At 36.9% G+C, this 24,093-nt stretch overlaps 1 pseudogene; it reads right to left on the reverse strand.

Moving 5' to 3' along the window:
• Positions 1 to 1,823: 1,823 nt before the first annotated feature.
• On the reverse strand, positions 1,824 to 23,540 carry LOC131536663 (uncharacterized; annotated as a pseudogene).
• Between the last annotated feature and the right edge of the window lie 553 nt (positions 23,541 to 24,093).

Here is a 24,093-nt window from a genome sequence, read left to right on the forward strand (position 1 = left end):
CCACAACGTCAAACAGATGAGGACATAATTCCTCGTTTAAATCTAGGCCCCGATGCGGAAAATGCGGACGGAATTCGCAGACTTTACAGTAAACAGTAAATTTACTGAATTTACTGTTTTCAGCATCTACCGACTCAATATATAAGTACATGAACACATGAACATAATCGCTAGAGCTGCTCTGAGAGTCACTTCTTGAGCATTTTACAGTTTCTTTTGAGAAAAATATCGTCATGTCATACACAAACAGAAAGAGGTCTTTCACAGCAACCAATGTTTGGCTTAACTTGAAGAAACTGTGACAGAAATATTACTTAATGTAATGATAGTACTACTACTAATACAATTACTATTAACGCATTATTTTTTTAAAGGAATATTTACCAGAAAACTTATTTACCAGAATTTATTTACCAGAAAAATGTAAATACACAACACAGTATTTCTGGAAAAAAAAAAAAAAAAAGAACTAAATAAAATAATACATATTTTTATATAAAAATAATTTATTAGAAATGCTTTTGATTATTAATAAATTTAATTAACCCTTCTGCGGCCTTCGGTCATTTCTGACCGGAGAATTTTACATTTAGAATTTTAAAAAATCGTAGCTTCACCAGAATGGTACGAAACTCGTAGACTGTTATGGCACCTGGTATGTGAACACACAAAAAAATTGAGAGCATGATTCGAAAAAGTTAAGTGGTCGTAAGAAAAGTGTCACACTCATGGTCTTCGGTCAAAAATGACCGACCATAGGAAATGAATGGGAAACGGGAAAAAATTAAAAAGTACAGACATTTTTTGTGTACACAATCTACATATCCCCAACAATGCAGAAAAACATTGCACAGCAATGAAGGGGTGAAACTCTAAAACATCTAGAGTGCAAAATCAACACATCCACTCATACACACGCGCACACACACACACTTGTACACACACACACACCCCAATGAACTGGTGTGCCTGTAACACAGCAACTATGTAAAATAAAATCAATAATTCAACTACATTGCAGTTAAAAAGTGGACAACAAGGAATGGGTTATACTCTAAAACATCAAGAGTGTAAAACAGATACATCCACTCACACACACACACACACACACACACATACACACTCAAATGACTTGGTATGGCTATAACCATATAGCCAAAATGAGTTAGAGTGAAATAAAAGGTTGAAATCAGATCAGACCCTGAAGGATTAGGCTCTGATAAAGCATTCTTCTTCATTTTTGTTACATTTTTATAGTTTTTTAATGTTGTGTGTAACAAAATGCTTTGTGTTCAGGGTTGACTAGTAATAATAATGCAAAAATCTATATAATACCCTATATAATAATAATAATAATAATAATAATAATGCAAAAAAAAAAAAGTAGTCTTTGAGAATGCCTAAATATAAATTTATATCGACAACTTAATAAAAAGTAAAAAATTATGTCTAAAAACAACTAGGGAATTCACAAGACTCTCTATAGAGTCCTATACAGGCAACTAGTGGTTACACCATGAAATTACATGTTTTTCTTTCTTTGCTCACACCAGGAGGCGCTAATCTGCATTCAAAAAATTGGATTTTAAAGGCCTAGTGTCTATTTTCATCTGAAATACTGCAAAAAAAATTTTTGTACTATTTTCAATGTGAAAAATCTATCATAATTATTGCATAAATATTAAATAGTACCATAAAATTCTCTCAAAATACAAAAGAAAAAATATTATTGAACAAAAATATATTAGACTGTTTTTACTGAAGGAAAAAAAAGTTAAATTTCAGGTGTCCGGTCACTTTTGACCGTGAAGGCCATGAGTGTGACTCCCAAATAAGGAATGCAGAAGGGTTAATCAAATCATTGAAATGGAATCCAGAAAATGAATGCAAAACAGAATTTGGTAAAAAAAAAATTAAACTGAATAGGAAAAAAAAACAAAAAAAAAAACATTTATAGGACCTTAAAATTTTTTTTTTTTTTTTTTTACCTTTAATATATTGCTGTTTAATGTTGTACGTTTCATGATTTCAATAAATTAGGCAAGCTTTTTGATGAATAAAATGTAATTTAACCATTAAAATAGAGTCTGGAAAAATTTTAAATGGGGAAAAAAATGGAATCCAGAAACATTTAAACTGAATTTGGGAAAAATTAAATGGATTTCATATGGCCATATAAACCCTTAATTATGCACAATGTCTTATTATGTATTTATTTTTTTACAGTATTTCCATCACTGATGCACTGATGCATCCAGTCCATGAAGCTGCTATGAGAGACAGTCAGTAAAAACATCATACGGTTGAATCATCTGGACTTTCTGCTGTTGAGTAGATCACTGAATCGTCTGGTCTATCTGCTGTTGAGTAGATTGTTGAATCGTCTGGACTATCTGCTGTTGAGTAGATCACTGAATCGTCTGGTCTATCTGCTGTTGAGTAGATTGTTGAATCGTCTGGACTTTCTGCTGTTGAGTAGATCATTGAATCATCTGGTCCATCTGCTGTAGTGTAGATAGTGGTGATGTCTCTGTTCTTGCCCTGCAGCTTGTTGATTTCCTCATATTTGTGGTTATTACAGTCAATGTCCTGCAAAAGAACTCATGTTATCTTCCAAATCTTCTTGTTTTTAGCAGCTCATAATATTGATCATCATCATCATCACTCACCTCTGCAGTGTGTTCATTCAAATGAAGAAGCACAACGGAGACTGTCAGAACATGAGGAGAATTAATGTTACATTCAAACAGCAAACATTAGAAAGTGACACTTAGTTCCTGGAGAAATATGTGTGTGTGCTTAATCATATTTTGGGGATTTTAGCCCAGAAGTGAGATAAACTTGACAACACTTTCTATTTTGGGACAACTGTAATGTGCTTATTTGTAAAAAATAAAAATAAAAATACATTAAAATAAAAATACACTCTTATGACAGTTCATAACTATTTATGTTTTGGTGAATACTCTCTGCTGATGGTTATATTTATGTTTACTTTAGTTGTTAAATTAAATTAATTAATTAATTTTTTTTTATATAAAGTATACAATAAAGTACACTGTAAAAAATTGCTGTAAAAAAACGGCCATATTCTGACAGTTACATCCTGTTTTTTCATTACAACAGTAAAATACTGTAAAAAAAACAATGAATTCTGGGTAATATTTGTTGTTTTCGAGAAAGTATCCTTCTGCAGTCCTGTGAAGTAACAGTGCTCAGAGTCGACACTCAGAGGCTGTGTTTCAAATCAAACCCTACACCCTCATTCACTATTCTCTACATGAGTTTACTAATATAGTCCACCTGACAGAGAGAATAAACACTAATGAGTGAATTCAGACACTGATGAACAGCTGCTGTTAACAAGCAGAATCACTGGAGAAATGAGAAAAATGAAACCGCAACTGACTTCAGACACAGCCTTAGATGAAATCAACTGAAATAAAACAGCAGAGGATGATTAAACAACTCCACAAACAGCATCACCGACTTCACACATCAAAGTCTGACTTTATTTCTGCCATATATCTACAAAATTACTTGAGAATTAATAGACATTTAGATGCTTTATTGAAAATGTTTCGCTTGACCTCACCATTATGGTGATCAGCGTTTGCTTTCGTTGGGCTCTTGACCCTTGACTTTATAATAGATTTTTTTTTGTTGCTATAATGGTGTTTATAAAACACCTTTGTTATAGCAACAAAATCCAAAAAAAAAAAAAATTGTGTGAAATATTTTTGGGTTGTAATAATCATGAAGCAGTTCTCACTGATCTCATTCAGTCTTTAACAAAGTGTTGTGTTTTTTTTTTTTGTTTCATGTTATTCATGATATGTGCTATATGATACTACAAAATAACATTCTATTATAACAAACAGTTAAACATTTTATGCACAAAACATTCAGTACAACATCCTTATTCAGACACATACAGACATCAAGAATCAACATATGAATCTCAACAATGGTGAGTCAAAAGCTTCATGCTGCAATGCATGCTGGGTACCAGTACAGTACAAAACTCATCCATGACTCCCAGCATGCATTGCGACATGAATAAATTATTCCACTGAATTGTCCACTTATTTTCTCTAATTCTTTCAATGTGCTTTTATAATTGCTTTTGTTTGTGTGTTAAGTTATATTAGAATGTTTTGTGATGTTCAGAGTTGATCTGTTTATTTATTTTGGTTGATAGTCACCATTGTTGAGATTCATACGCTGATTCTTGATGTGTGTGTTTCATAGCACTATAAAGCTTTTTTTTTTTTTTTTTTAAACTGTCAGTACTCTTTTTAACAATCTTACATAAACTAAAGCGAAAGAGTGAGCAGGCTGTTATTAAATCATCACTTTAGTAACAGAAGATACACTGGAACAAATCAGTGAATATGGTGTTTAATATGTCATTAACAAAACATAACTAACAATATTACAGTTTTTGCTTTGGTTCTTTTTGCCATAATAACGTGTTTTAAAACACATGTGCACAGCAACCAAAGAAACGTTGATTTTAAAAAGTCAAGGGTCAAGAGCCCAACTAAAGCTAACACTGATCTCCATCCTTGCATTTCTCTGAACGTCTGACAGAAATAGCATCAGTCTATGTGTGATGTGTGAAGTAATACTGTTTTGGGAGTTGTTTAACCAGATCTTGAGATATTTAATGTTTAATGATTTCATCTAAGCTGTGGCTGAAGTCAGTTGTATTTCTTGTGTTTCTCTTTATTCAGTGATTCTGCTTGTTAACAGCAGCTGTTCATCACTAATCCACAATCATCATTTAATTAATCGCATAATTATCTCATTAACTTCAGCACTGATTCAGTGTTACTCTAACACTGTAGTGTGCACACATTATAAGTGTTCATTTAAAACTGAGGATTTTGATGTGGGGTTTAAAGGGTTAAAGATGTAAGATGAAAAAAAACAGCATGAAATGTAATTTAACAGCAATAAACTGTATTTAATTTACGGCAACAAACTGTAGAAAAACAGTTACTTACTGGCAACCGTGCTGCCAGTAGATTACCGTTATTTCAAGGAAAAAACAGCAATTTACTGTAAAATGTAACAGTCAGATTAACCAAACGAAAAAAGTTATTTTTACTGAAATATTAGTGAAGGTCCACAGAAAACAGTTATGCAAAGTCATGAACTGATAAGGAGAGTAAATATTAAACTGAACTGTATTAATGTGTTTTTGTACAAGAGAGATCTGTTCGTTTAATGTAGTTTTGTGGGTCACCATTGTGCTGGAGAGTAGAGCCTGTGCTTCAGTCAATGATGAGCCACAAACATTGATGTTCTGCTGCTTTATTTAAATTAACTGTGCAGTTGCTTAAGCAGCGATGATCTTTTTGTTAAATACCCCAGCATATACGTGTGCTATAGCTGATGATGAACTGCAATGATTTGAGTTAAAGACGTGTTTTTAGTAGTGGTGGGCCGTTATCGGCGTTAACATGAGACTCTTATCGGGCGATTAAAAAAATATCGCCGTTAATCTATTCTCAAAGTTGGGTTGGGAGCTGGGTATATACTACGCAAGCTATGATGACTTTCACCTTGATATTTTAGCACGGATGTATACCTAGCCGAATTGCACTATAGGGGGCGAGAACGAGTCTTCGAACCTGTGTGTATGTCTACTGTGAAATTGCCACATCAAACATGACGTGCTAACATGGATGCAGCTATGAAGCCGCCGGGTTTGCTTCATGGAAAGTTTATTTTTAAGAAGCTTCCCAATGGAAATCGGCAAGTCATTTCTGTCTCTACGTTACATGGTCGCGCTCTCTGTATCGCGCGCACGGCGGAGTTCCGCCCCGGTTCGCACACACACACAAACGTAAGCGCACACACAAGTGAGCACACTCCCACTCCTATTTGTAAATATTAAGCCGCAAAACGTCTATTTAAATATGACTTCTGTGTGTCTCTGTGTTAATGTATGGCGCAGACGCGCGGGTTTGTTCACTACTCATAAAGAAGCCCGCGTGACGCTTGCGGCGATATTAACGTCTGTCGTCTCACTAAATGAGGACATAAATACACGAACAACATCTCCAGAACTGCTCTGAGAGTCACTTCATGACCATTCGAGCGTTTCATTTGAGAAAAACTCCTCACGGCAACCCGTCAAAATAAAAGTTCGGTTTCACTTGAAGACATTGGGCAGAACGTAATAGGCTACTACTACTAAAACTATTAAAACCTTATCTTTAAGGAATAATCATACAATGTCTTCAATGTTATTATCAATATTAAATTCTTGATGACTGCTAGTTGTTTACTATTAGTAGTGAACTTATTCTGATCTACTTGGCAGAATTCAAATGAGCCATTTTAATCTAGATTAATCTAGATTAATTCCAAGATTACAGTGAGATTAATCTAGATTAAAAAAATTAATCTATGCCCACCACTAGTTTTTAGTTATTTAAAGTCTTTGCAGTTTTATACTAAGAAATATTTCTTCTCACTGGAGTCAAATTATATAAGTTCACATTACTAATACTGTATGAATTCTAATATTTGAAACTTGAACTGTTTGAAGCAATTGACGCAGAGTTAATTTCCATGGTAGTATAACAGTAACATGCTGTAAAAATGAAGAGCTGTAAATTAACGGTAGATGGCTGTAAATTAACAGTATATTACTGGCAACTCTGCTGCCAGTAAATTACTGTTATTTAACAGCACAATTTTGTACAGTGTAAATAAAGATTATTTGTTTTTAAACTAAAAAAAATGCAGAACATTTTTTGTTAGTGTTATGTTACAGTATTTATAACTAGCTATATATAAAAAGGAATAGAAACCTATGGAAAATCACCGTTTAGAGAGCTACTGCACGTGAACGTGTCTCTCTCTCTCTCTCTCTGTGTGTGTGTGTTTAGTTTCTAAATCTGACCTTGCGGTGAAAGTCCGGATTGTGTAACTCTTGGTGATTTCTTGCTTCTCTTCCTACACAACACCGTCAGCGCAGTGAGGAAGATGACCAGCATGACGACTAACCCAACAGAGACGTAGATGACAGACTCTGTGTGCAAGACGTCACCTATTACACACATTTAATGTCCTTTAAACTTACTTATAGATCATCACATTGATGAACTGACCTGTTGAGGAACTGTACTGATCTGTGATTTTTTTTCTTTCTGTGATTGTGATGCTGCTGGATTGTTGATTCTGCTCTGATGTGCTGAAATATGACGGTGTGATTGTAAAAGGGTTGTTGGTTGGAACCTCAGTGGTCTTATTATCTAAAAGGTGACAGAAAAGATCAAAATATCAGTTATGCTGACAGACCATACATTTGATTTAAAAATGCATATTTTCATCCATTTAATCTATTTTTAGTACTGTGTTGTGTTGCATGAATAAACCCCCTTAACTGTGGTAAGATCACTATAATGCACACTAGTGGCTTATTGCTGTATTTTATATTCAACACATTCCAATTTAAGCAGACAGCTTACAAGACTTAAAGACTAAATGATCACTCTCAGCTTATTTCTATGAAGTTAATTTTAACAACAACTAATAAAAAAGCACTAACCAAGTTTAACCAGCAACAGTATCTCTGAATAGACATCAGTAGTTAAAGTCCTCTTCACACCACACCAGTATAGTCCTTGATCAGTTGTTCTCAGGTCAGTGATGCTGACGGTGAAAACTCTAGCCGTCGTGTCGTCAGTCAGAGATAATCTCTCGTCTTCAGCTGGAGATCCTGATTTAACAATGATGTTTCTAAGTCCAAAGATACACTCGCCTTTACAAAAATACTTTGAATTTGATTCATATCCAGATTCATAGCTGCATCTGATGTCTAGTCTCTCTCCTCTGTGTCCTGTGACTGTTTCTGGAGCACCAACAACAACTGAAAACAGAAACATCATTATACAGAGCTGTTATGTGTGAGCAAGAGATATTATCAGAACAGAATAATAACTTATTAATATCATTCATATCAAACGAATCATTATGCAACAGAGTTAAAAAAGAAAAGAAAAGAAAAGAAAAGAAGTCAAACTCATCACGTCAGACCTGACAGTCTTAAACTCACCTGTACAGAAGCTGGAAAAGACAAACAGAGCGACCCACATGCTGAACATTTACATGTGTTTTGCTTCAAAATAAGACTAAAATTCAGCGTCTGCAAACGTTCCAGTCTTTCTCTTCCGTACTGAGTGAAAAAAAAGCATGTGGTGTCAGCAACTATCTTCAACATTTCCTTCCCCTTCTCTGTACCTCTGACCACATCAGCTCTTCAGGGCTTCAGAGAGCACATTATTGACTCTGACAAGCAGCACATGCTTTGCTTATATTACTAATCTAAACAGACTCATAACACATGAGTGTTTGCTTTATCAAATCAAGATTTAAAGTTAGAATTTGTTTATATATTAGTTTGGTAACTGGTCAAAGAAGAACAAGATTCAACTGACCATACACTGACAGTGAAACTACAGTTTATGAGAGTCTTTTTATGAGTTCACCATCCGTTTGCAGGTGAAGTCAGTCAAACTGAGTCAATTTAGATGCAGATTTGCTATAATAAGAGTGACAGGAGCGATGTTGAATCTGTATGTAGTGTTTCACATCAACTGTAGAGGACGTGATGTAGTGCAGCTCTCTGAACTGCACTCACAGCAGGGTTGCCAAGTCTGTTTCCCCCCGCGTAATTGTGCTAATTTTAAACTATTTCCGCAGGTTGTTTTTATTCCATGTGGGTTAAAGGTTTACATAATGCACAGATTATATTGAGGGGTGAGAACCAGAAAGGCGTAAGTGGCATTTCACCAACTTTACAGGAGGATCTGATTTTGTTTACTGATTTCAGTCGTTTATAATAAAAAAATTGTACACTCATGGATGACACCATACTTTTGCCAGTAGAAAGAGCTCAATAAGAGCTTTCATTTGATATATATATCCATTTCACCCAAAATGTCACTTACACCCTTCTGGTTCTCACGCCTCGATATTTGAATGAAATGCTTCTGAGATATTTTACTCATTTAAAACCCTCCTATTATCCTTGGGGTCAATTTGACCCCATTCAATGTTTAACATCTGTAAATACATGTTTGACATCATTTTTTTTTTTACTTCAAATTTAATGATGTTTCCTAATTTAATGGGGACAACAAACATAAAATTAACATGAAGATATTTTTCCAGTGCTCTCTACACATTTTGTAACATCGGTTATCCTTGGGGTCAATTTGACCCCAGGCTCTTTTAGCTGTATAAAACCATAAGAAATATCAACATTTTACACGCATTTGTTTTGGGTGATATCACTATAATTATATATATATACAGTGGGGCAAAAAGGTATTTAGTCAGCCACCAATTGTGCAAGTTCTCCCTCTTAAAAAGATGAGAGAGGCCTGTAATGTTCATCATAGGTATACCTCAACTATGAGAGACAAAATGAGAAAAAAAAAAAAAAAAAAAAAATCCAGAAAATCACATTGTAGGATTTTTAAAGAATTTATTTGCAAATTATGGTGGAAAATAAGTATTTGGTCAATAACAAAATTTCATCTCAATACTTTGTTATATACCCTTTGTGGCAATGACAGAGGTCAAACATTTTCTGTAAGTCTTCACAAGGTTTTCACACACTGTTGCTGGTATTTTGACCCATTCCTCCATGCAGATCTCCTCTAGAGCAGTAATGTTTTGGGGCTGTCGCTGGGCAACACAGACTTTCAACTCCCTCCAAAGATTGTCGATGGGGTTGAGATCTGGAGACTGGCTGGGCCACTCCAGGACCTTGAAATGCTTCTACGAAGCCACTCCTTCGCTGTTCGGGCGGTGTGTTTGGGATCATTGTCATGCTGAAAGACCCAGCCACGTTTCATCTTCAATGCCCTTGCTGATGGAAGGAGGTTTTCACTCAAAATCTCACGATACATGGCCCCATTCATTCTTTCGTTTACACGGATCAGTCGTCCTGGTCCCTTTGCAGAAAAACAGCCCCAAAGCATGATGTTTCCACCCCCATGCTTCACAGTAGGTATGGTGTTCTTTGGATGCAACTCAGCATTATTTCTCCTCCAAACACGACAAGTTGAGTTTTTACCAAAAAGTTCTATTTTGATTTCATCTGACCATATGACATTCTCCCAATCCTCTTCTGGATCACCCAAATGCTCTCTAGAAAACTTCAGATGGGCCGGACATGTACTGGCTTAAGCAGGGGGACACGTCTGGCACTGCAGGATTTGAGTCCCTGGCAGCGCAGTGTGTTACTGATGGTAGTCTTTGTTACTTTGGTCCCAGCTCTCTGCAGGTCATTCACTAGGTCCCCCGTGTGGTTCTGGGATTTTTGCTCACAGTTCTTGTGATCATTTTGACCCCACGGGGTGAGATCTTGCGTGGAGCCCCAGATCGAGGGAGATTATCAGTGGACTTGTAAGTCTTCCATTTTCTAATAATTGCTCCCACAGTTGATATCTTCACACCAAGCTGCTTACCTATTGCAGATTCAGTCTTCCCAGCCTGGTGCAGGTTTGCAATTTTGTTTCTGGTGTCCTTTGAGAGCTCTTTGGTCTTGGCCATGGTGGAGTTTGGAGTTGGACTGTTTGAGGTTGTGGACAGGTGTCTTTTATACTGATAACGAGTTCAAACAGATGCCATTAATACAGGTAACGAGTGGAGGACAGAGGAGCCTCTTAAAGAAGAAGTTACAGGTCTGTGAGAGCCAGAAATCTTGCTTGTTTGTAGGTGACCAAATACTTATTTTACCGAGGAATTTACCAATTAATTCTTTAAAAATCCTACAATGTGATTTTCTGGATTTTTTTTCTCATTTTGTCTCTCATATTTACAGGCCTCTCTCATCTTTTTAAGTGGGAGAACTTGCACAATTGGTGGCTGACTAAATACTTTTTTGCCCCACTGTATATATATATATATATATATATATACACACATATATATATACACACACACACACACATTCTCGTGGCTTTCAGGGAAGGAGCAAACATATAAAAGCTTACACAGAAGCTTTCTGAACCATCTTCTCTTTGTCTTTATACTCTCTCTCTCTCTTTCTCTCTCCTTTGAAAATGGCCTCTACCCAGCTAACACAATTTTGTTATAAGAACGTTCTCCAAATATTGAGCGTTGGTTCTGGGAACATAAAAATGTCCAGCTTTCTTGACGTTAGGGTTAGGGTTAGGAGATAATTAGAGTTAAAGTTAATGAGATAATTAAGTGACTAATTAAATGATGATTGTGCATTAGTGATGAACTCCTGCTGTTACTGAGAATTACAGAGGATCAGATGTTGATGTTTTATTGGTTAAAATGATGCCACCATCATGGAGATCAGTGTTTGCTTTAGTTGGGCTCTTGATCCTTGACTTCCTGTGTTAGATCTTTCTCTGTAACACTGCATGTGGTGCTGTAAAGCAGAGAGATCAGTGCTATGCAGTGAGTTTTTGTTAAATGTGAGCCGAAATCGTCACAATTAAAAGAACCAAAGACTTAAACTACTTCAGTCTGTGTGCACTGACTTTATTTAATACACGAGTTTCACAATTTGAGCTGAATTACTGAAATAAATGAACTTTTCTACGACATTCTAATTTATTGAGATGCACCTGTATATATATATATATACACACACACACACATACTTTTCCAATTTTAGGTCAGTCAGTGAGATTTTATGTGATTTGCACATTTGTCCATAGTCATGAAATATTCTGGATGTACAGGGGGCAGGGAGTGGGAGTGGGAGTGGGGGGTTTAAAGGCATATTTAAGTAGTCAAAAAAGACACAAATGACCTGACAAACTTTTCAATAATTTTCTGGAGGTTTAAATTGCTGGGTTCAAATTGACCCCAAAGGAGAAAAGGTGTTGCCAGATTTTAGGGTAAGAGGAAGGTTTTTATATTCTTCCAGTGATAAAACTGTGCTAGATGATGAGACAGATTAAGAAGATTTTTGTGTGAAAGGAGCACTGGTAGGAAGCTCCTTTGTGAAATCAGGCTGATTTTATGATTACTACTCCTATACAATGGTTTTCTAGTTATAGCACTGACTGAAAAATGTCTATTTTAGCTATGGACATTGCACATTTTGAGTCAGATCTGGCAACCCTGACTCACTCCACATCAGCTACAGGAGAGGAACTAAGCTAAACAGGCTAAAGAGAAGAGTAATTTACCTTTTTATCGACTTCATTTATTTAACTGTAGATGAGGTGTGCTAATTACAATTCATTTTTGCATTTATTTAACTTTTCATGTTAGCATGCTATTAAGATCCTATTAACTTGATACATTATATACTTTAGTTAAACTCTGTTTTGTCAGAAATGTGTCAAAATCAGTGAGATTTCTGGGGGCGCGGTTCTGCTGCTGACCCTGTACCGCACCAGCATTCGTTTGTATTGTTTATTTTGAGTTTATTTATTCATTCATTCTCTTTTTAGGTTTTAAGAGTTTGTTCTGGGTTGGAACCCGAGTAAAACTCGAAATCGTTCACGTTTGTTAATCGTCCGTAATGGAAATTCTTAAACTAGCATTGATTCTGTGTCTGGCAGTTGGCTTGATAAACTGCATGCAGCCGACGGGAAGCAAGAGGCTTATATACATGAGGGAGGATCTGATGTCCATGGTGTATAGCGGCCCTGTTGAGGATAAACAATTTCAAGAGGCTATCCATGATATAAGACGAGGACCCCGTTCCCATGGATCAGTTAAGAACGAATCTAAGAAAAGAGGATCCAGAGGAGGTGTGAAACAGCGGGTCAAACGCCGGGGGACCAAACCTCCACTGTCGGTAATCACATTGACTAATGTTCGCTCAATTAACAACAAGTTGGATGAACTAGCTGCAAAAATGGAATTTGACTGTGATTTTAGAATGAGTAATCATGTTTGCCTAACAAACTTGGCTAAAAAAATCAGCCGAATCCTACGTTAAATGGATGTACTACCATTAGAGCCAACAGAGATGGGGAAAAGTCGCGCAAGTCGGTTGGAGGTGGTTTATGCATCTTCGTTGACAATAAATGGGTAAAGGACTTTTGTATTAGGGAGAAGATTTGTCTAAAACGGTGTCTTTTAGACCCTTTTATTTGCCGAGAGAATTCGGCCAAATAACTATTATACTAACTTACGTTCCTGGTCTGAATATGGAAATAGCTGCTGAAAGATTAGCAGAGAGCTATAATTGTGCTCTTTCCCGGTCTACCGAACAGCCGGTTTTATTTTAGGAGATTTTAATACGTGTAGTTTGTCTGATTATTTACCCTCTTTGCAGCAATATGTAACTTGCCCAACTCGATCCACTCGCACCTTGGACTGTTGCTATGGAAATGTTAACGACGCATATAAAACCTTGTGTCGGCCACTTTTGGGACAATCTGACCATAACGTTATACATCTGCTGCCTAAATATAAAAATAAACTTAAGCAGCAAGCAGTGGTCACTAAGGACATTCAGGTATGGATGAATAATTCTGTTGAGCAGCTCCAAGACAGTTTTGATGACACGGATTGGGATTGTTTTTTAATACTGGAAACAATATGAATGAGATAACAGACACAATTTCAGCTTATATACAGTTTTGTGAGAAAAACGTGATTGGGACCAAAACGGTCAGAATTTTCCCTAATAATAAGACATGGGTTTCCAAAGATTTGAAAAGGTGTCTAAATGATAAAAAGAGAGCCTTTTGTAGTGGTGATTTTATTACTTTTAGAGAGTGTAAAAGAGTTGTAAGGGGTAAATTGAGGGAAGCTAAATTACATTATAAGAATAAAATTGAGGAAGATTTTACAACAGGCAATGTTCGGCAAGCGTGGGATGGTCTGAATATTATGTTGGGTAGAAATGCTAAATGGCATAGTGACCCACCAATTACTACGCCTATTAATGATATGAATAACTTTTTTAACAGATTTGATACTGAGGTTAGCAGTCTTATCTGCAATGGTATTTGTCAGACCATCCCATATTGCTCCCCTATTAATTTGACGGAGTTTGATGTGGTTGCTTCCATTTCTAAGATAAAACCTGGTAAAACTGAGGGGCCTAGTGGTAAAGTGTTAAAGTGCTGCTGTCACCAGTTGAATTGTGTTTTGACAAGGCTATTGCTAAATGCTAATAATATTTAGAAAAAATGCATGTAACGTCTATTCCTAATACGGAGAATCAGTAGGTTTTGAGTGAGTCAAAACATATTGGAGATTACCTACAAATCACTGGTAGAGAGTGTGCTGACCTATAATTTAACTTCATGGTATGGGCACCTTAACTGTAAGCAGAAAAATAGTCTGGCAAGAGTCACTAATATAGCTAGTAAAATCATCAGCAGACCACAGAGTAATTTGGTTGAGATTTACACCTCAAGATGTGTTGGGAAAGCGGAGTGTATTTTAAAAGACCCAACTCATCCTCTGTATGATCAGTTTGTTTTATTGCCCTCTGGGAGACTATTTTTAATGCCTAGAGCAAAGACACATATTTATAAAAGATCCTTTGTACCTTCTGCGATCGGATTTATTAATCAAAAAGCTATGTGATTCAGTATGATGGTTTTTATGTGTTTTGTAGTATGTGTCTGTATGTGTATCTGGTTTTTGCTGGCGTGGTCAAAGACAAATTTCAACCATGGTTGACAATAAAGATGTATTGCATTGTATTGTAAAAACATACTTTTTTAAACAAATTTTGACATTCTTTTTTATTTATGTTTGATCACTGAATATATCGGTCCGTCGTTTGTCTTGATGTTTTGTGGATGTGTCGCTGTTGAGTAGATCAGTTCTGTTCTGCTGTCTGTTGTTGGTTCAGGCGACTTCATATTAGCATAATAATCACAGTCTGTATCTGTCACCTGATTGGTGGAGTTGATGTGACTGGGGTTTGAATCAGGCTTCTGATTGGTTACTGTGGCATAAACAGTAGAGTCTTGTGGGCGGGTGTTGAGGTGTGATGCAGGCGTCTGATTGGACGAGGATGTTGCAGCGATGACATCAGATGGTCCAGGGTCACTGTTTGTGATCTCATACATGTGGACACTCTGGAAAACCACAACATATACATCAATAATTTACTAGTTCATATAGATTATACTGATAATCATTTCTGATCTTCTGCAGGTAAAGATTTAATCACCCACCTCTGTACTGTGCTGCACATTTTGATGAAATAAAGCTGAAAGGTGCACGAAAAGAGAGAAAAGACAAAGTCAAATCAACTCAAACATTCACAAAGGCTTTATAATCACAAATAAACTGTTACCTGTCCCAGATTTCCTTTTCCTCTTTTTCAGGACGAGGAACGTTCCAGAACACAGAACCAGAACCAGCAGAACTGAACCCAGACAGCCAGCGACAGAAAACAGATCTGAACACAACATTAAACACAAAACAACACAGCACTGATTCTGATTATACTGTTGAATAAATAACCTCTTAAAACTGTATAAAAATAATTTTGATTAATTCAGAATATTTGAAATATATTGTTGTTATTTTCTGTAACTGAAGTGAAACCGCGATGGTGAACCTTAACACTTCAGTGGAAAATGCTTTAACCACATGACGTCTGATGTGTGCATCACTTTGATCAGATTCATCATGAGCTACAAGAGTTAAAATGTGTCTCCAGACCCAGCTAACAAACTTACGTGGGGCCCAGATGGGTGGCACCTGGGCTATCTAACTGGGCACCAACCAGTTTTGTCCTCGGTCCCACATGGGTCAGCCCAGATGAAACAATGAAATGAACTCTGCTCAGTATGCATACTACAGAGTGCTAAAAATAAGACTGTATTCTATTCTAAGTATTCTGCTGCTGGTCTTTAAAAGTCTTATTTCGCCTAAAATTAGCCTTTAAAGATGTATTAAAATAGAGCAGAAATACTTATATTAATAAAGTAATGAATTGCATGCATTGCAAAAAAATAAATAAATACATACATACATACATACATTTATATATATACAGTGAGGAAAATAAGTATTTGAACACCCTGCTATTTTGCAAGTTCTCCCACTTAGAAATCATGGAGGGGTCTGAAATTGTCATCGTAGGTGCATGTCCACTGTGAGAGACATAATCTAAAAAAAAAAATCCAGAAATCACAATGTATGATTTTTTAACTATTTATTTGTATGATACAGCTGCAAATAAGTATTTGAACACCTGAGAAAATCAGTGTTAATATTTGGTACAGTAGCCTTTGTTTGCAATTACAGAGGTCAAACGTTTCCTGTAGTTTTTCACCAGGTTTGCACACACTGCAGGAGGGATTTTGGCCCACTCCTCCACACAGATCTTCTCTAGATCAGTCAGGTTTCTGGCCTGTCGCTGAGAAACACGGAGTTTGAGCTCCTCCAAAGATTCTCTATTGGGTTTAGGTCTGAGACTGGCTAGGCCACGCCAGAACCTTGATATGCTTCTTACAGAGCCACTCCTTGGTTATCCTGGCTGTGTGCTTCGGGTCATTGTCATGTTGGAAGACCCAGCCTCGACCCATCTTCAATGCTCTAACTGAGGGAAGGAGGTTGTTCCCCAAAATCTCGCAATACATGGCCCCGGTCATCCTCTCCTTAATACAGTGCAGTCGCCCTATCCCATGTGCAGAAAAACACCCCCAAAGCATGATGCTACCACCCCCATGCTTCACAGTAGGGATGGTGTTCTTGGGATGGTACTCATCATTCTTCTTCCTCCAAACACGTTTAGTGGAATTATGACCAAAAAGTTCTATTTTGGTCTCATCTGACCACATGACTTTCTCCCATGAGTCCTCTGGATCATCCAAATGGTCATTGGCAAACTTAAGTCGGGCCTGGACATGTGCTGGTTTAAGCAGGGGAACCTTTGGACAGCTCTTTGGTCTTGGCCATGTTAGTAGTTGGATTCTTACTGATTGTATGGGGTGGACAGGTGTCTTTATGCAGCTACCGACCTCAAACAGGTGCATCTAATTTAGGATAATAAATGGAGTGGAGGTGGACATTTTAAAGGCAGACTAACAGGTCTTTGAGGGTCAGAATTCTAGCTGATAGACAGGTGTTCAAATACTTATTTGCAGCTGTATCATACAATAAATAGTTAAAAATCATACATTGTGATTTCTGGATTTTTTTTAGATTGTGTCTCTCACAGTGGACATGCACCTACGATGACAATTTCAGACCCCATGATTTCTAAGAGGGAGAAGTTGCAAAATAGCAGGGTGTTCAAATACTTATTTTCCTCACTGTATATATATATATGTGTGTGTGTGTGTGTGTGTGTGTGTGTGTGTGTATGTATGTATGTATGTATGTTTCTCATATTTGTCATCTTTTGCATTAACATTATCAAAATTAATAGATACTGTAACAAATTTATTGTTCATTGTTAGTTCATGTTAATTAATACATTAACTAGTGTTAACAAATGACACCTTATTGTAAAGTGTTACCTCTTAAATTTACCTTCATGTTCATATGACTTTTTAGGGACATTATCAGTGAGACGAAATTCAGAGAAGAGGCTCACTTCATATGTCTAGACAGATAGTTCTTTAACTCCTTAACATGTAGTGAATACTGTAAAAAGTATTTGAGTGTCTGTCTCTCTTCTCATCTTTCTGTCTGTCTCATCTCAACTATCTGTTTTTTTTTTTTTCCTGATAGACTGTATTGCCCTCAACTGTAAAACTTTCAAATTGTTTCAGGCTATGCTTTCTCAAGCCAAGCCAACCTAAATTTTGACTTGACAAACTTTTTTAATTTAGTTGGTTAATGATGATTATAAATTAAATCTCTTAGGTACTTTACAGACAAAGCAAACAACACTCTTTTTCTAACACCATCCTATAGTATTTAAAAATACATTTAAAATATTTTCCTTGTATGGCTCTTTTGCCTTTCCTCAAAATGATTTAATATTGTTTGTTATTTTATGTAAATTAGGTGTCGTGAAATGGAGTACATTTTCTGCACAATACAGACAGGAGTGCCGGGTGCCGTATTCACAGACCAGTGCCTACGGTGCAGTGAGATACTGTATTTAAAGACTGCACACCTAGGTATGTCAGGACTGACAGGAGGGGAGTCCTGTGTGGGTTTTATTCATTCAAAGAATTTGAGGGCTACTGCTCGGTTGATTGTTTTATCAGTGATGGAGGTGAATTTCAGAATGAGCAGATGCTTTTTTTTTTTCTTTCTCCTGTGTCATGTTTATAGTCTATAGTCTTAATCTACATTTGTATATACAACTATATTTTCTGTTTTGTTCTTTGAAATAATAATTAAAAAGATCACTGTTATCAGTTTGGTTTTTTTGGAGGCACCATGCATAAAATGGGATGCAGACACTGAAAATATACTGTATGTAGTCAATTGAATTTAAAACTACTTTATTGTCTTAAATATTTCACATGCAGAATTGCCAATGCAAAAGGAAAATGTCCAAAATTATCCAAAATAAATAAATAAACAATAACCATGACAGAGGACAGATTAAAATAAGAAAGGCAGCAGCTATTTGCACTAAGTGATAGCAGGATTTTCTGCTATTTAAACTACTTATTGCAAACAGTGGTAATTACCTGTACCTCAGTATTGTAGTACATTATAAAACATTAACGTTATGCAATAATAACGTATTGAGTGTAAATTATAATTTTAATTCAAATTATTAAATGGATATATCACCTTATTGGGACAATAAAGCCCTCCCTCACAACTTTTTGATTATTTCCTTAATTTTTATTGAAAATAAATGCTTTTTTGATGTGATTTGAAATTTGAAAAGGGAGAAAAAACTTTGCTAAAAGGCGGATTCGAACCTGAGTCGATCGCGTCAAAATGTGAAAATCACACATTTTACCATCTGCTCCACTAGAGCTGACGAGTGATGTCATCTTAACTAGCCTAATAAGAAATACATAAGGCACCGTTAAAGGGTAATATTACAATACACAGTGAAGTAAAGTGCAACAGAATGTTAATAAATTGTAAATAAAACACTACACAGATATTACAGAATAAACTCTGTAATTCTGTATCATTTTACCTGAGATGAAACATAGTTAAAATCATGGATATGTGCTGTATTACATTTTATTGTTTTATTTTTTTTCCACCTTAGCGTTCTTAATACTTTTACATTTTATTAGAGTATTCTGTTAAGTATGCGCATGCGTTTTTATGACGTGTTACGTCACGCACGACGCAAAAACACCTACCGTCACCACGTAATGCAAATTACACACGCAATGCGCATGCGTGTCATCGACATACCATACGTCACTTTGCGCATGCGCGGTAAACATATACCTGACGCAGATACCTGACGTCACCGCGCTACAGTCTGCAGCGAGGGGTGTCTCGTAATATGGCCAAATCAATTACAAAATGGTACACAAAGGAATGTGCATACTCTGGTCTACACCAATAAGATTTGCCGTGTTATAAACCAATGGAATTGGACCCAATGTGTCGCCCCGCCCCATCGTCCAGATTGCACTCTGGAGTACTTGGCCAAACCCAGGCCTGATTACTGCCAGACCTGTTGAATCATGAAATCACTTAAATAGAACCTGTCTGACAAAGTAAAGCATGCTTAAAGAGCAACACATCATGGCGCGATCTAAAGAAATTCAAGAACAGATGAGAAACAAAATAGTTTACATGTATCAGTCTGGAAAGGGTTATAAAGCCATTTCTAAGGCTTTGGGACTCCAGCAAACCATGGTCAGAGCCATTATCTTGAACCTTCCCAGGAGTGGCCGGCCTACCAAAATTACTCCAAGAGCCCAAAGACGACTCATCCAGGAGGTCATAAAAGAACCCAGAACAACATCTAAAGATCTGCAGGCCTCACTTGCCTCAATTAAAGTCAGTGTTCATGATTCAACATTAAGAAAGAGACTGGGCAAAAATAGCATCCATGGGAGAGTTCCAAGGCAAAAGCCATTGCTGACCAAAAAGACCACAAAGGCTCGTCTCAAATTTGCCAAAAAATATCTTGATTATCCCCAAGACTTTTGGGCAAATATTCTGTGGACTGATGCGACAAAAGTTGAACTTTTTGGAAGGTGTGTGTCCCGTTACATCTGGCGTAAAACCAACACAGCATTTCATAAAAAGAACATCATACCTACAGTCAAACATGGTGGAAGTAGTGTGATGGTCTGAGGCTGCTTTACAGCTTCAGAACCTGGATGACTTGCCATAATTGATGGAACCATGAATTCTGCTCTCTATCAGAAAATCCTGAAGGAGAATGTCTGGCCATCTGTTCGTGACCTCAAGCTGAAGCGAACTTGGGTTATGCAGCAGGACAATGATCCCTAACACAGCAGCAAGTCCACCTCTGAATGTCTCAAGAAAAACAAAATTAAGGTTTTGGAGTGGCCTAGTCAAAGTCCTGACCTGAATCCTATTGAGATGCTGTGGCATGACCTTAAAAAGGCGGTGCATTCTCGAAAACCCTCCAATGTGGCTGAATTACAAAAATTCTGCAAAGGAGAATGGGCCAAAATTCCTCCACAGCGATATGAAAGACTCATTGCAAATTATCACAAACGCTTGATTGCAGTTGTTGCTTCAAAGGGTGGCACAACCAGTTATTAGGTTTAGGGAGTAAGCACTTTTTCACACAGGGCCATGTGGGTTTGGATTTTGTTTTCCCTTCATAATAAAAAAACTTCATTTAAAAACTGCATGTTGTGTTTACTTGTGTTATCTTTGATTAATATTTAAATTTGTTTGATGATCTGAAACATTAAAGTGTGACAAACATGCAAAAAAATAAAAAAATCAGGCAGGGGGCCAACACTTTTTCACACCACTGTATATATATACAGTGAGGAAAATAAGTATTTGAACACCCTGCTATTTTGCAAGTTCTCCCACTTAGAAATCATGGAGGGGTCTGAAATTGTCATCGTAGGTGCATGTCCACTGTGAGAGACATAATCTAAAAAAAAATCCAGAAATCACAATGTATGATTTTTAACTATTTATTTGTATGATACAGCTGCAAATAAGTATTTGAACACCTGTCTATCAGCTAGAATTCTGACCCTCAAAGACCTGTTAGTCTGCCTTTAAAATGTCCACCTCCACTCCATTTATTATCCTAAATTAGATGCACCTGTTTGAGGTCGTTAGCTGCATAAAGACACCTGTCCACCCCATACAATCAGTAAGAATCCAACTACTAACATGGCCAAGACCAAAGAGCTGTCCAAAGACACTAGAGACAAAATTGTACACCTCCACAAGGCTGGAAAGGGCTACGGGAATTGCCAAGCAGCTTGGTGAAAAAGGTCCACTGTTGGAGCAATCATTAGAAAATGGAAGAAGCTAAACATGACTGTCAATCTCCCTCGGACTGGGGCTCCATGCAAGATCTCACCTCGTGGGGTCTCAGTGATCCTAAGAAAGGTGAGAAATCAGCCCAGAACTACACGGGAGGAGCTGGTCAATGACCTGAAAAGAGCTGGGACCACCGTTTCCAAGGTTACTGTTGGTAATACACTAAGACGTCATGGTTTGAAATCATGCATGGCACGGAAGGTTCCCCTGCTTAAACCAGCACATGTCCAGGCCCGACTTAAGTTTGCCAATGACCATTTGGATGATCTAGAGGAGTCATGGGAGAAAGTCATGTGGTCAGATGAGACCAAAATAGAACTTTTGGTCATAATTCCACTAAACGTGTTTGGAGGAAGAAGAATGATGAGTACCATCCCAAGAACACCATCCCTACTGTGAAGCATGGGGTGGTAGCATCATGCTTTGGGGTGTTTTTCTGCACATGGGATAGGGCGACTGCACTGTATTAAGGAGAGGATGACCGGGGCCATGTATTGCGAGATTTTGGGGAACAACCTCCTTCCCTCAGTTAGAGCATTGAAGATGGGTCGAGGCTGGGTCTTCCAACATGACAATGACCCGAAGCACACAGCCAGGATAACCAAGGAGTGGCTCTGTAAGAAGCATATCAAGGTTCTGGCGTGGCCTAGCCAGTCTCAGACCTAAACCCAATAGAGAATCTTTGCAGGGAGCTCAAACTCCGTGTTTCTCAGCGACAGGCCAGAAACCTGACTGATCTAGAGAAGATCTGTGTGGAGGTGGGCCAAAATCCCTCCTGCAGTGTGTGCAAACCTGGTGAAAAACTACAGGAAACGTTTGACCTCTGTAATTGCAAACAAAGGCTACTGTAACAAATATTAACATTGATTTTTCTCAGGTGTTCAAATACTTATTTGCAGCTGTATCATACAAATAAATAGTTAAAAATCATACATTGTGATTTCTGGATTTTTTTTTTAGATTATGTCTCTCACAGTGGACATGCACCTACGATGACAATTTCAGACCCTCTATGATTTCTAAGTGGGAGAACTTGCAAAATAGCAGGGTGTTCAAATACTTATTTTCCTCACTGTATATATATATATATATATATATATATATATTACAAGGAAGCAAATATCTGGGGACTGAACCTTCAGTCTTGAACACAGATGTGGATTTCAGACAAATTTCATCTAATATATAGAAATGTATTCAAGTATATTAATAAGCACACTATTCAAATATTCAAGAAATAAGAGTCATATGCAGTGACAGACAGATGAACTGACCTGCTGATTCATGCTGATCTGTGATTGTTTCATTTCTTTCTGTGATTGTGATGCTGCTGGATCGTAGATTCGGTTCTGTTGTGCTGAAATATGACGGTGCAGTTGAAAAAGAGCTGATAGTTGAAACTTTAGTGGTCTTCTTCACTGATCAGTGACAGGAAAGATCAACTTTAAATACACTTTAAATCGTTCATGTAATCTCTGGTTTAACAATGTATTTTATACCAAACACACTCAGCAGACAATCAGCTCAACAGTATATGAGTCGACTTACAAGATTTAATGACTTGGTCACTCACTCACACTTTCTAATAAAATTAATCACTTACTCTGTTTAACAAGCAACACAATCTCTGAGTAGACATCGTTAAAATATACAGTCCTCTCCACATCACACCAGTATTGGCCATGATCAGTTGATCTCAGGTCAGTGATGCTGACGGTGAAAACTCTGGTCCTCTTGTCGTCAGTCAGAGAGAATCTCTTGTCTTTAGCTGGAGATCCTGATTTAACAATGATGATTTTATTTCTAAAGTTACACTTTCCTTTACAAAAATACTTTGAATTTGATTCATATCCAGATTTATAGGGCATCTGATGTCTAGTCTCTCTCCTCTGAGTCCTGTGACTGTTTCTGGAGCACCAACAACAACTGAAAACAGAAACATCATTATACAGAGTTATATGTTATGAGTTATATGTGAGAAAGACACATTATCAGACCAGAATAATAATGTATAAATATAATCCATATGAGACGAATCATCATGCAGTAATAAAAAACATGAAAACATGTCAAACTCTGCACAAAAGACCTCCGAGTCTTGAACTCACCTGTACAGATGCTGGAAAAGACGAGCAGAACGACACACACGCTGAACATTTTACTTTAATATGAGACCAAATTCTGTGACAAAGTCTCTTCCGTACTGAGCGAAGAATTGCAGCATCGTATTTCCTTCCCCTTTCTGTCTCTTTAACCACATCCATCTTTAAACAACATCTTCACACTAATGACACCAATCTAAATAGCGCACTACTTACATGTAATTTTTATAAAAATCAAGATTTTAGGTTCTGTAACTGTTCTCAGTTTAAGTTAAACTTCAATAGTTTTGTTGATTTTTTTATGAATTCACCATAAGTTTGCAGCTGATTTCAATCAAATGTAAGTCACAGTCGTTGATGCTTTCTTACATAATAAGAGTCTCAGGTGTGTGTCGAAGCTGTGTATTATCCCACACCACCTGTAGAGCGCGCGATATAGATCAGCTGTCTAGTAAACAGAGTACTAATTTACATTTTTATTGGACTTATTTACAGTGGATGAGGTGTACGGTTTACAAAGAATCACATCATTTTCACATTTCATGTGAAATTTCATTTCAAGTTTGCATCATGTTTTATTTTTAGTAACTTTTCTTGTTAGTAACTTTATACAGTTTATAAA

Source organism: Onychostoma macrolepis, chromosome 01 (assembly GCF_012432095.1).
Source record: "Onychostoma macrolepis isolate SWU-2019 chromosome 01, ASM1243209v1, whole genome shotgun sequence".
Lineage (NCBI taxonomy): Eukaryota > Metazoa > Chordata > Actinopteri > Cypriniformes > Cyprinidae > Onychostoma > Onychostoma macrolepis.